Raw genomic sequence first — 14,111 nt, forward strand, 5'->3', positions numbered from 1 at the left:
ATTGCAACTGAACTGTATCCAGCCACTGCTATATTTTGCCAGGTGTAATGTATATTTGCATTGTAATTTCAGCATATTTGTATTTTGTTGCTAAATCGGAAATCCCACATTACATCTCCAGATAAGTGAATCTGATATTAAACATTACACCCTCCACAAGTGGAACATCTAAAGGAGTGTGGTCAGAGAGTACTGGACAACTCCTCAAGTCTGTGGTACAAACACTAACTGCGCTCAAGACATAAGCAAAATGACCACAGAACATCACTAAAGCAAGGAGAAAATAACAGATTAGGTTTAAAAACAAATCCTAAGTAAAAAAAAAAAAAAAAATATATATATATATATATATATACACACATTTGGGCAAGCTCCCTGCAAAACCAGGAAAGACTATTACTAACTTTCCAAAATTCTGGTACCCAATTTAAAATCTTACTTGACTTTTGTGACCTTTGTTCTATCCAACATCAATAAAACTCCTCTTCCTAAAACAGCTTATCTCTGATGAGAAGTAACTGTCACCAAAAAACCCCACAAAACATATCACACCACATTACACTGCTTCTAGAATGACACTATTTCAGTATCTGCAGTTAGATGTTCTCTCGGGAAACAGTTCCTGACAGAATACACTGAATAGCTACAGAACAGCCATGCTCCTCTTTAGTGAATAGGACTAATTTAGAGTGAATAGGACTAATTTAGGAAGGCTTCACCTTAGAAAGATCAACAGGTTGTCTGGATGCTTACAAGTACCACTCCTATCAGACAAACTCTTCAGCAATAGCACCATTTTTAGTCTTGCATTCCCCCATTGCTCTTCCTTCCTTCCATCTATAAAGTTATGGTTTTTATAACAGATAAAAAGCCCCAAAGCTTTTTTTTGTTTTTGTTTTTTTAAGCCAAATAGTTCCAAAAGTACCACTTAGCATGCAGAATCATTTCTATAATGAAATGTCTAAGAGGCTGGTAAAGCATGACTGTCCCTTGACGAATCTATCCTGGCTCTCAGCTATACAGGCAGTTATCTCTAGATGACTTCTTAAGCCTTTCAAGCTGAACCCACCAGCATACACCTGGCCATTTTGATCATTTGCACATCCATTCTAACACATTATCCAAAGTGATTATTTTTTAGTGTTTTATTCAAGAACATTCAAACTAAACCAGTGTCATACAGAGCATACAGTTTCTATAAACTCCAATATTTTAGAGTGTTTCTGTTGCTTTTGAGAATGGGAACAGAGGAGCACAGATAGGACGGACAACCTAGTATGTATTTCCAACTTATTAACACATACACCCCAAATACCTCAACAGACTGAGAGGGAGGGAAGATATTATGACAAGACATAATTTCACATACAGCCTTTTTCCAGTTTCTATGGAAATCTCTCTAGATTTGGAAAGGTTGTTAGCTACCAAAACCTGTGATTTGCAGAAAAGCTTATTGAAACTCAAGGTTTCTGAGTTACTGTGCATTTGCTGTAACCTTCACTCCTTTCCAGAAGCAGTCAAATGGACCAGATGCCTAAGACAGACTTTTGGTCCTTTAGCCTAAGGAAAAATGCATCAGGCTCAGTATCAGAACATCACAAGGACAGAACACTGATCAGAGGCAGAAAAGTAATTTTTATAGGTCTTTTTCCTCTGCAAGGCAAACTTCACTATCTCACTGTGACTAAAAGGAGCAGCTTCTGTCTCCTGCGTAATAGTTGACTGATAAGTCCACATGACTACTTGTAACAATGCTATGAAAAACATTAAGACACCACATAAATGATCCTGATTTTTGCAGCATTACTTGTCCTGAGTTCAGAAACACAAGCACTTGTAGTAAACAGTGGTGGGTTATTTTTCTGGTTAGTTTTTCTGTGTGCCAGTATTTGGTTGGTTGGTGTTTTGTTGTTGTTGGTGGTTGTTTTTATTTATTTATTTATTAAGAAAATGGATTACCAAAGCTACAAAATACTAGACTTGGGACTGCATGCACAATCTTCCTTGAATCCATACGAGACACACAATGTGAGGACACAGTGAATGCACAAATGCAGCACTGTGTCCTCCCATGCTTCCTTGCAGCTACACATCTATTGATGCTTAATTTCCACATATCAGAAGTTGCATTCCCTGATATTAGAATCAAGCTCAGACACAAAGCTCACACAGTAACAATTCAGTGCATAGGTTCTGATCCACAGATGAGAACGTAATTACCAAAACCTGCATGCTTTCTTAAACAGTTATGACAGTAAACACTGCTGTAGTGTACATATGCAATGTTCCTCTCACCTTCCCCATGATACTGTACTGTTCCCGAGCGTAAGTTTCATCACACGAACACAAGAGACATCAAATTTTAAGGTGGCCAGCCATGATATTCCAGCAGTTAAAAATAACGAAGGCCGCAAGATTTTCTAGCTGAATTCCTATGCTTCACTGGCATCACAAAGCCCATTGTCTTTGTTACAACAGGAGCAGACAGCACTGCTGGTAGTAACTGCGGAATTGCTTGGCTCTTAACAGTTCAAGTCTGACTCCCACACTTAGCTAGATGAGGAACTGCAGCCTTGAGACATTTATAGGCAGATGTGGTAAAAATATACAGGTATTGTACATATACATATATACTACTCTGAAAGCCATGTTTTCCTGTTCCAGCTGCCAGCTTCTGGCAATGCCTTAGCCAACAGGAGAAGCGGGAATTCTAAACTGATCCTTCAATACAAGCATTTCGACTTTACGATCTTTTAAACATACAGAGTTGCTCATCAGGACCACAACATCTTTTGTTAAATAACACATGAAGTATGACAGCTTTCCAAGGAAAAGGAATTGGCTGTATTGCCCCCCTTCACCTCAAATCTCACCCTGCATTTGGTTCACCTGGACTCAAGTAATTTTCTCCCTCAAAGGAAGAAACAGGCCAGCCAAGTAGAGTTATCCTGCCACCTCCTACACCTAATTAGACCAGGACTATAACAGTAAAAACATGTACAGACCGAATTACCTGTACATTCTGGGAATACATTCAAATCCTATACAAGCAAATAGAGCATAAGGCGATATACCAGTGCTCTACAAAAGGTGTAGTAGAATCCCTTCACGCTAACAAAATCGGATACAGGAACAAGCAGTGTCATGAAAGCAGCCAGAGAGAACAATGCCAGACAGCAGAAATCTCCAGGAGAACAAGGGTCCTCAACAGCCACAGCTAGCACTGGTAGAGAAGACAAGCAGGGACTTCTCACGTCCTTATCTTTCTGGTCATTAGAAGAGCTAGGTAACAAGCCAGAAGAAATACTGAAACAGCATCTGAAACTCAAGCCACAGCTAAAGCAAAACACCTGTTTTTTTTAACTGACAGCATCTCTCATAAAAAGCAGGACAGCTGAATAAATGAACACATTACCAATTTGGTGGTCGTATTCTTAATGCAAGTGTCTATATACATATATACACACACATCAATGCTTCTACTAAACGTAAGACATTCTTTCAGAAAATCCACCCTTCATGAAGAATTCAAATCAGTTTTTTCATTAGCTCTTGTACCTGTATTAATACCTGAGCCAGTTCGTTAATAGCTGAGCATTAACATTGTACTAATACTGTAGAAGAAAGTAAAACAGAACTTCATGGCAGTAGCATGTCTAACACCACAAAAAAAAAAAAAAATCAGAATATGTGGAAGCACTAGGAGCTTCAACATTAACAGATACTGTATGAACACACACAACATCAAAACAGCCACACACTAGGCATCTAAATAAAAGGAATAATTTTCAAGCCCTTGAGCAGATATAGAAGTTATCACAGACATCAGTACTTATGATCTATGCAAAGTCACCTTCCTCTCACACAATTTTCTAACAATAGGTATCTGTACCTGAAAGCAAGACCACGATTACTGATGGAAAGTTATTGTAGCTACAGGATGTAGCTGTAATTACAAACATCTCTCTGCTTCATTCAGAGGGGCTCCCACATATCTTGTTCAAGGATGACATTAGATTGTTGTTACATTCCAACTCTATGTCAATTACCTCAGTCAAGTTCAGGGCACAAACTGCAAGTTAATGGTGATCAACCAACAAACTGAATAGCTGAAAATACCCTGGATGATATATACTGGACGGACCAGGTGCTCTACCAGTTCCCACAGCTCTGTTAAATGTTGACACCAACTGGACAAATAAAAACAAAACCAGCAGTGCTTGAGGGAAAGAGTAACTTTTATTCTACAAGAATACAACTGCTGTGGAGGGAACAAACAACAATGGAAATCTTAAAGATGAAGCAGCAGGTATACACACAGTATACACAGTATGCTAGAGATTGGAAGGGACCTCAAAAGATCATCTAGTCCAATCCCCCTGCTGGAGCAGGAACACCTAGATAATGTTACACAGGAATGTGTCCAGGCGGGTTTTGAATGTCTCCAGGGAAGGAGACTCCACAACCTACCTGGGCAGCCTGTTCCAGTGTTCTGTCACCCTCACTGAGAAGAAGTTTCTTCTCAAGTTTAAGTGGAACCTCTTGTGTTCCAGTTTGTACCCATTACCCCTTGTCCTATCATTGTTTGCCACTGAGTAGAGCCTGGCTCCATCCTCGTGACACTCCCCCTTTATAGATTTATATACACTAATAAGGTCGCCCCTCAGTCTCCTCTTCTCCAAACTATAGGGACCCAGCTCCCTCAGTCTTTCCTCATAAGGGAGATGCTCCACTCCCTTAATCATCTTAGTTGCCCTGCGCTGGACTCTCTCCAGCAGGTCCCTGTCCTTCTTGAACTGAGGGGCCCAGAACTGGACACAATATTCCAGATGCAGTCTCACCAGGGCAGAGTAGAGGGGAAGGAGGACCTCTCTCGACCTACTAACCACCCCCCTTCTAATACACCCCAGGATGCCATTGGCCTTCTTAGCCACAAGGGCACAGTGTTGGCTCATGGTCATCCTGTCGTCCACTAGGACCCCCAGGTCCCTCTCCCCTACACTGCTCTCTAACAGGCTGTTCCCCAACCTATACTGGAACCTGGGGTTGTTCCTGCCCAGATGCAGGACTCTACACTTTCCCTTGTTACATTTCATCAAGTTACTCCCTGCCCAACTCTCCAGCCTGTCCAGGTCTCGCTGGATGGCAGCACAGCCTTCTGGCGTGTCAGCCACTCCTCCCAGCTTAGTGTCATCAGCAAACTTGCTGACAGTACACTCAATTCCCTCATCTAAATCGTTGATGAATATATTAAATAATACCGGTCCCAGGCACTCCACTGGTTACAGGCCTCCAACTAGACTCCGCCCCATAGACTACAACTCTCTGGCTTCTCTCCTTCAGCCAGTTCGCAGTCCACCTCACTACCTGATCATCCAGACCACACTTCCTCAATTTAGCCGTGAGGATGCTGTGGGAGACTGTGTCAAATGCTTTGCTGAAGTCAAGGTAGACCACACCCACCGCTCTGCCATCATCCAATCACCGTGTTACTTCCTCATAAAAAGCTAAGAGATTGGTCAAGCATGATTTCCCCTTGGTGAAGCCATGTTGACTGCCCCTCATAACCCTCTTATACTTGATATGCCTTAAGATGATACCAAGGATAAGGTGTTCCATCACTTTCCCAGGGATGGAGGTGAGGCTGACCAGTCTATAGTTACCCGGGTCCTCCTTCTTGCCCTTTTTGAAGACTGGAGTGACATTTGCTTTCCTCCAGTCCTCAGGCACCTCTCCCATTTCCCAAGACTTGGTAAAGATGATGGAGAGTGGTCTAGCAATGACTTTCGCCAGTTCCCTCAGCACCCACGGGTGCATCTCATCTGGACCCATGGATTTATGGATGTCCAGATTGCTCAACTGGTCTCTAACCCATTCCTCATCGACTAAGGCAGACCGCTCCGTTGACCTGACTTCATCTAAGGTCTCAGGGGTTCAGGGCTCTTCAGGACTGCCTGCAGCAGAGTAGACAGAGACAAAGAAGGCATTCAGTAACTCTGCCATCTCTGTATCTTCTGTCACCAGGGCACCCATCCCATTCATCAGTGGGCCTACATTGCCTCTGGTGTTAGTTTTATCTGCCATGTATTTGAAAAAGCTCTTTTTGCTGTCCTTGACCCTTCTCGCCAGGTTTAATTCTAAGGAGGCCTTAGTCATCCTAGCTGCCTTCCTACATCCTCTAGCAGCAGCCTTATATTCCTCCCAAGTGGCCAGCCCCTCCTCCCATGACCTGTAAACTCTCCTCTTCCACTTGAGCATACCCAGCAATTCCCTATTTAGCCACGCAGGTCTCCTGGCCCTCTTGACTTCCTACGTGTCGGGATGCTCCAATCTTGGGCTCAGAAAAAGCAATCCTTGAATGCCAACCAACTATCTTGGGCCCCTTTACCTTCAAACAGCCTTGCCCATGGGATTTCCCCTAGCAATTGCTTGAAAAGACCAAAGTTTGCCCTGCTAAAGTCCAGGGTTGCAATTCTACTTGCTATTCTACTAGTCCTGCCACACAAGATCCTGAACTCCACCATCTCGTGGTCGCTGCAACCAAGGCAGCCCTCAACCCTTACTGCTTCAACCAGATCCTCCTTGTTAGTGAGGATGAGATCCAGCAGCGCTCCTCTCCTGGTTGGCTCATCCACCATTTGCAGGAGGAAGTTATCATCCATACACTGGAGGAACCTCCTGGACTGCGGCTGGGTTGCCGAGTGGTCCTTTCAGCAAACATCAGGGAAGTTAAAATCCCCCACGATGACCACAGCCTGTGATTGTGAGGCCACTCTCAGCTGCCTGTAGAAGGCCTCGTCAACTTCCTCACCCTGATCCGGTGGTCTGTAACAGACACCTACAACAGTATCCCCCCTGCCAGCCTGCCCCTTAATTCTCACCCACAGACTCTCAACTCGCTCGTCATCTGTCCCTGGACAGAACTCGGTGCACTGTAGCTGCTCCCACACATAAAGAGCAACCCCACCACCTGTCTGGCTGGCCTGTCTTTCCTGAAAAGGACATAGCCCTCCATGACTACATTCCAGTCATGTGAGCTGTCCCACCACGTCTCTGTAATTGCCACCAGGTCACAGTCTCCTGACTTAACACAGGTTTCCAACTCCTCCTGCTTATTTCCCATGCTGCGCGCATTGGTGTACAGGCATTTCAGGGAGCGAGCTGAGCACACCGATTTCACCCTAGGATTATAGGAGGCCTCCCAGTCTTCATCAATTCTGGAGTGCTGCCCCACTGGGGCAAGCCCAGCTACAACCCCATCCCCCTTCGAATCTAGTTTAAAGCTCTCCATATATGGTGTCAAGGATTATTTACATGGAAGAAAATATTTTAAATTCACCAATGAATGGTGGAATTTTAATGGTGAAATTAAAACACTATTATCAGTGTCAGGATTTACATCATATGATGGCATACAATAGGAAGTGGAATAAGGTCAGAATAATTCAGGACTCTTACTACTTAGTTTGCAACAGAGACATTATATATCAGCCAGACCTATCAGCTAGACCAGCAGGGAGGGACACCACAGACCAAAAACTAACCTCAGTAAGAGTTAGCATCACAGAGTGAGATTGTTTAGACATCTGAGAGCCCTGGACTCCCCACTAACAGACTCACAGGGATATAGAAACATCTCTCCTCAGAAGAGAGGCAAACTATTGACCAATTCCTCTAAAACAACATGATCTATTTTACGTAAGTTTTACATTTTCACAAGAACATGGCCTCACTTGTCAATTCCCTCTGCTGTCATCAAATACACACTCTGCAGTGCAAACGAAGTGAGACCTGGAAAGGGAGAGCAGAACCTGAAGGAACAAGATGGTATCTTGCTCTCTCTACAGCCCAGAGGCAAGACAAAGCATCCTTCTTCAGAATTTTAACCTGTCCTAAGGCTCCCATGAAGGGTATTTCAGAATTTCTCTATCTCCCTCCAGTATTTAACTATTTTTACAACAGGAAAACAGACAGAAGAAAACTATCCAACGGCTGTACACAGCATGAGTTTTGAGCTGTGGATGTGGGGGTGGAGAGGAAAAGGCAATTCAGCAGACTGCCTGGAAGAGAGACACACATGCAGAAAAGGTGGTACAAATCCTTTTCAGCTTTGCAAAGCCTGAAGTTGTTACAAGAGCTGTATGACTAAGTTGTATGGTCTCAAACCACTTCCTAGTTCAAGAGCCATTCTGACAGAAAGCAAGAAATACTACAAGCTGCACTACACATCCAGCACCAACTAGATACCAAGACATCCTTTTGCAGAGAGGTACAATTTGCGGATGGGAGCTGATGTTTCTGGAGAATCTCAAGTCAATTACTAGGAGTTAGAAGAAAGGTACTCACTTACTTCAAGCTGGACCATGTAAATACACAGAACACAAAAATTTATTTATTTTGCACTTGCTCAAAGTCATAAGTAACGATATTGAAAATACAACAAAAATTTTGCTATAGCACTGAAACTAAGTATTTTTCCCCCCTCAAATTAGACTGTAAGCCCTCAAAAATAAAAAGGAACTATTAATTGATTCAAACCATCATTGTTGTACTGCAGTTCTTAGGATTTTGGCAATTTTTCCTTAAGTGCTACTTTCTGAACTACAGTAATTCTTGAAAAAGTCTCAGCCTTCAGTAGGAAAAAAAATAAAAAAAATACCTCTCATTGCTCTAAAGAAAGTCTTACAATTTGAACCCACAAGATTGAGCCTTTCACAGATTGTCCAGACTTTAAATACTATTTGTTTAGGCTAGGGTAGGGGTGCCTTGGTTGTTTGTTTTGGATTTGTTTGGTTCTGATTTTTTAAGGAAAACTTCATGGGGTAAACTCATGATCCCATTTAAGTCAGTGTCAGGATTTAGGAGATCTCATTTATGATACTTAAATCCTTGCAATTGTTAATACTGCTATTTAAGATCCAATACTTTAAAAATGTATAAATAAATAAAATCAACTCTTCTTGTAGCTTGATCTAAGCTAATCATCAAAGCATCAAAGGTAATACTTGCAGATCCAGAGGACCCAAGTTTGTAAATATACTATGGACAAAACCAGGACACTGATCTCAGAAGTGCTGAACACAGAAAGTTCACAGTTCCAAGGAAAATGCAGACACTCTCTGCCTCCAAAATGTAAAGGCTACTGCCACATAAAACATGAGGTTGTTTTGAAACAAGAAAAGTTTACAACTTCAGCCAAAGCAATACCAGGTACAGAAAGGGTAGCAGAGGTTTTTCTGTTAATAACTGTTCACTGCAATTTGAATTGTTGCAACTCAACCATCTACTACATTTCACTTTGACATTATTGCAGTTAACAGCAAGAATGCAAACACCGTGGAGGAAGACAACAGAGCTACTACACTTAAATTTAAGTTTTACTGAAAAAGTTTCCTGGAACCTACTTAAAAATGAAAATCCAACTTTCTTGTTTATGGTCTTCAGGTGACTGATACAACCTCATTAATTAACAATACCCCATACAGCAGAGGAAACAACAGTTTGACACCTGAAGTCAAATGGATGTGCTAGGATTTTAGGGTATGGGGTTCTTTTTGTTTTTTTATTGGAAAAACTATCCTGTTATAAAAACAGAAGTTACTTAAGCCATCTAATTTATAGTAGCCTTCAAGGGTTGTTCAGAGATTGATCAGCAGAGACTAGCTCAAGCAATGTTAGTCAACAAAGCTAACTGACCATTTTTGAGATTACTGAACACCCAGCCACTGCCTGAGACACAATCACACCCACTGCAGAAAAAGAACTTGCATAGGATGGTGTGGGAACAAGAGCAGGGAGCCAGATCAGCCAAAATCTTGCAAGTGAAGTACATAAATACTGTCTCCATTTATGTCTTGCTCTTTTATCACCTTCAAGAAAAGACTCAATGCAGCTGGATGCCGTACATCCATTTCTAGACTTCAGATCTTGTGTGTTGATATAACAGCAGTCAGTAAATTGTCACCCGCATGACTGTGCCAAGGTTTATATCCATTGTTAGCATTGTTAGTCTGATCCCCTGCAGAGAAAAAGCTTACTTGACCACTGTGTACGTATATCCCCTTTTTCACTTACAGTATACTGTAAGCCACTGACCACAAAAGAACAGATTACCAGCAGATAAATTCCTATAACTTCTGTAAAAACAGCCAAGCCAGACAAGACAAAATTGCAACATCAACTTCTAGAAGCCCACCCCCCAAAAACCAAGTCAACCAATTTCTATAACTGAAAATATAACCCATGTATCACACCACCTGTACAGTCTGTGGAAAGAGGGGAGTACATGGAAAAAAATGTAAAGGCACACACAAAGACAATGGAAAATCTTTGTTTGACCTCACAACACAGATCCACAGAACACTCACTATCTCTGTTGTTTGGAAAACAACTTGTCTGTTAATACACAGCTAAAGTGCAAGTGTGCACACAACCTCCCCCTGAGATGCAAACCTCTGGAACCCCACCTCAGACCCCTGAGCACATTTTATTTCTTTAAAATCCATCTATACTTAACCAGTGGAACTTTCTGCAACATGTACAAGAGTTTATAAACTGTACAGAGGAACAGAGGGCAGATTTATCAAGGAAAATGCATTAGGACAGGAACCAACCACAAAACTGCCCCTTCATAAAGGCTGACAAACTGAAACCTGTCATTAGGCTAACAGCATTCATATTACCTCCAATTGAATGGACTGAATTCCTACCTACTCTGTGCAAAGTCACATCATCCTGAAAAATACTCAGCAATCATACCCTGGCACCATACAGAAAGATATTAGGTACTTAAATGGAAAATCCAACTATATCTGCAGCTAAATTAGATTATAAATTTGTACAGAAAGACACTTTATGACAGAAATTGAAAGCTAACGGCCTGACAGTAGGAAGGATTTCTCCCCATGGGTACAATATCCATTACAGTGGTTCTGTGCTTCCTCTACAGCACTGTAATTGGAGACTGCTGGATATAGAGCATCACAACTCCACCTTTATAATTATGTATTTCCTACTAAGGATATACATTTAGTACCACTATCAAAATCAGCAAACATAAAGCATCACATGTGCTTTCTTAAAGGAAAGATTTATAAGCAAAGTCCATACAACCCATATGTGAAAAAGCCTACAGCAAGGCTAATTTATTCAGCATCACAGAAGGTATAGGGGGAAAGGGTCTTAAGAGCTCCACCTGAAACAGATCCCATGTCTGTGCACATGGGGAGGAAAGGGAAATCAATTGTTTTGAAAACATTCCTGACAGAGATTTTGCTAGCAGGCTCAGAAAGCTGTCAATTGAAACTCCCTATCTCCCATGGTACCACTGAAGTTTGCAGCCTGCTCAGCATCCCAAACCAATGCAGTCAGAGGTCAGCTGTATGGAAAGATCATAGAATCACAGAATCATAGAATAGTTAGGGTTGGAAAGGACCTTAAGATCATCTAGTTCCAACCCCCCTGCCATGGGCAGGGACACCTCCCACTAAACCATGTCACCCAAGGCCTCATCCAACCTGGTCTTGAACACCGCCAGGGATGGAGCATTCACAACCTCCCTGGGCAATCTATTCCAGTGCCTCACCACCCTCACAGGAAAGAATTTCCTCCTTATATCCAATTTAAACTTTCCCTGTGTTTAAGCCTTAACCCGTTACCCCTTGTCCTATCACTAGAGTCTCTAATGAAGAGTCCCTCCCCAGCATCCCTATAGGCCCCCTTCAGATACTGGAAGGCTGCTATGAGGTCTCCACACAGCCCTCTCTTCTCCAGGCTGAACAGCCCCAACTTCCTCAGCCTGTCTTCATACGGGAAGTGATCCAGTCCCCTGATCATCCTCGTGGCCCTTCTCTGGACTTGTTCGAACAGTTCCATGTCCTTTTTATGTTGAGGACACCAGAACTGTACACAATTCTCCAGGTGAGGTCTCACAAGAGCAGAGTAGAGGGGCAGGATCACCTCCTTCGACCTGCTGGTCACGTTTCTTTTGATGCAGCCCATGATACGGTTGGCTTTCTGGGCTGTGAGTGCACACTGCAGCTGGCTCATGTTCATTTTCTCATCAACCAACACCCCCAAGTCCTTCTCCACAGGGCTACTCTCAATCTCTTCTCCACCCAACCTGTAGCTGTGCCTGGGATTGCTCCGACCCAGCTGTAGGACCTTGCACTTGGCATGGTTAAACTTCATGAGGTTGGCATCAGCCCACCTCACAAGCGTGTCAAGGTCCCTCTGGATGGCATTCCTTCCCTCCAGCATATCAACCGAACCACACAGCTTGGTGTCATCAGCAAACTTCCTGAGGGCGCACTCAATCCCACTGTCCATGTCAGCGATGAAGATGTTAAACAAGACTGGTCCCAACACCAATCACTGAGGGACACCACCCGTTACTGGTCTCCAGCCGGACATTGAGCCATTGACCACAACTCTTTGTGTGCAGCCATCCAGCCAGTTCTTCATCCACCGAGTGGTCCATCCATCAAATTGATGTCTCTCCAATTTAGAGACAAGGATGCCGTGTGGGACAGTGTCGAATGCTTTACACAAGTCCAGGTAGATGACATCAACTGCTCTACCCCTGTCCATCAGTTCCATAGAACCATTACAGAAGGCCACCAAATCGGTCAGGCAGAATTTCCCCTTAGTGAAGCCATGCTGGCTGTCACCAAGCACCTTGTTGATTTTCATGTGCCTTAGCATGCCTTCCAGGAGAATGTGCTCCAAGCTTTTGCCAGGCACAGAGGTGAGACTGACTGCTCTGTAATTCCCCGGGTCATCCATTTTCCCCTTCTTGAAAATGGGGGTTATATTTCCCTTTTTCCAGTCATCGGGAACTTCACCTGACTGCCATGATTTCTCAAACATGATGGCCAGCAGCTTCGCAACTTCATTTGCCAGTTCCTTCAGGACCCGCAGATGGATTTCATCAGGTCCCATGGACTTGTGCATGTTAAGATTTTCAAGATGGTCTCGAACCAGTTCCTCTCCTACAGTGGGCCCAAGGTCTTCATTCTCACAGTCCCTGCATCTGCCTTCCAAGACTTAGGTGGTTTGGTCAGAGCCTTTGCCAGTGAAGACTGAGGCAAAGAAGTCATTCAGAACCTCAGCCTTCTCCAAATCCTGTGTACCCAGTTCTCCCGAGAGCTTCCTGAGGGGGCCTACGTTCTCCCTAGTCTGCTTTTTATTTGCTATGTACCTGTAGAATCCCTTCCTGGTATCTTTAATACCCCTAGCTAAGTTTAATTCTAACTTAGCCTTAGCTTTCCTAACCTGGGCCTTAGCTTTCCTAACCTGGTCCATAGCTTCCCGGACAACAACCCTGTACCCTTCCCATGCCACCTGTCCTTGCTTCCACTTATTATAAGCCTCTTTTTTTCATTTGAATTTTCCTCAGGAGCTCCTTATCCATCCAAGGAGGTCTCCTGGCCCTCCTGCTGCACTTCCGTCTAGTTGGGATGCAACACTCCTGAGCTTGCAGCAGGTGATCCTTGAATATCAACCAACAGTATTGGGCCCCCCTGCCCTCTAGGGCTGTATCCCATGGAACCTTACTAAGCAGGTTCCTGAAGAGGCCAAAGTCTGCTCTTTTGAAGTCCAGGGCAGTGAACTTGCTGCACGCTCTTCTCACTGTCCTGAGGATCTCAAATTCGAGCATCTCATGATCGCAGCATCCAAGGCTGCCCTGGAAAGTCACATTTCCAACGAGCCCCTCCCTGTTGGTGAGCACAAGGTCAAGCATGGCACCTCTCCTTGTCGGCTCCTCTATTACTTGCAGAAGGAAGTTGTCTTCCACACAATCGAGGAACCTCCTGGATTGCTTGTGCCGGGCCGTACTGTCCTTCCAACAGATGTCAGGGTGGTTGAAGTCACCCATGAGAACAAGGCCCTGCAAGCGTGAGGCTTTTCCTATCTGTCTATAGAGTGCTTCATCCGCAGGTTCTCCTTGATCAGGCGGTCTGTAACAGATCCCCACAGTAATGTCTCCCATAGCTATATTCCCTTTAACCCTGACCCACAAACTCTGTTGACTGCTCACCTGTCCCCAGACAGAGTTCCATACTCTCCAGCCTATCCCTAACATAAAGGGCAACTCCCCCTCCCTGCCTGCC

General features: G+C 43.6%; 1 protein-coding gene across 1 annotated transcript in view; it reads right to left on the reverse strand.

Moving 5' to 3' along the window:
* KIAA0319 (KIAA0319 ortholog) overlaps positions 1-14,111 on the reverse strand; it is a 55,439-nt gene that overhangs the window by 37,004 nt on the left and 4,324 nt on the right. The window lies entirely within an intron of this gene.

This window comes from Pezoporus flaviventris, unplaced genomic scaffold, assembly GCF_033815535.1.
Source record: "Pezoporus flaviventris isolate CSIRO_AGI_PZ_B2104156 unplaced genomic scaffold, CSIRO_AGI_Pfla_v1 ptg000007l, whole genome shotgun sequence".
Taxonomy (NCBI): Eukaryota; Metazoa; Chordata; class Aves; order Psittaciformes; family Psittacidae; genus Pezoporus; species Pezoporus flaviventris.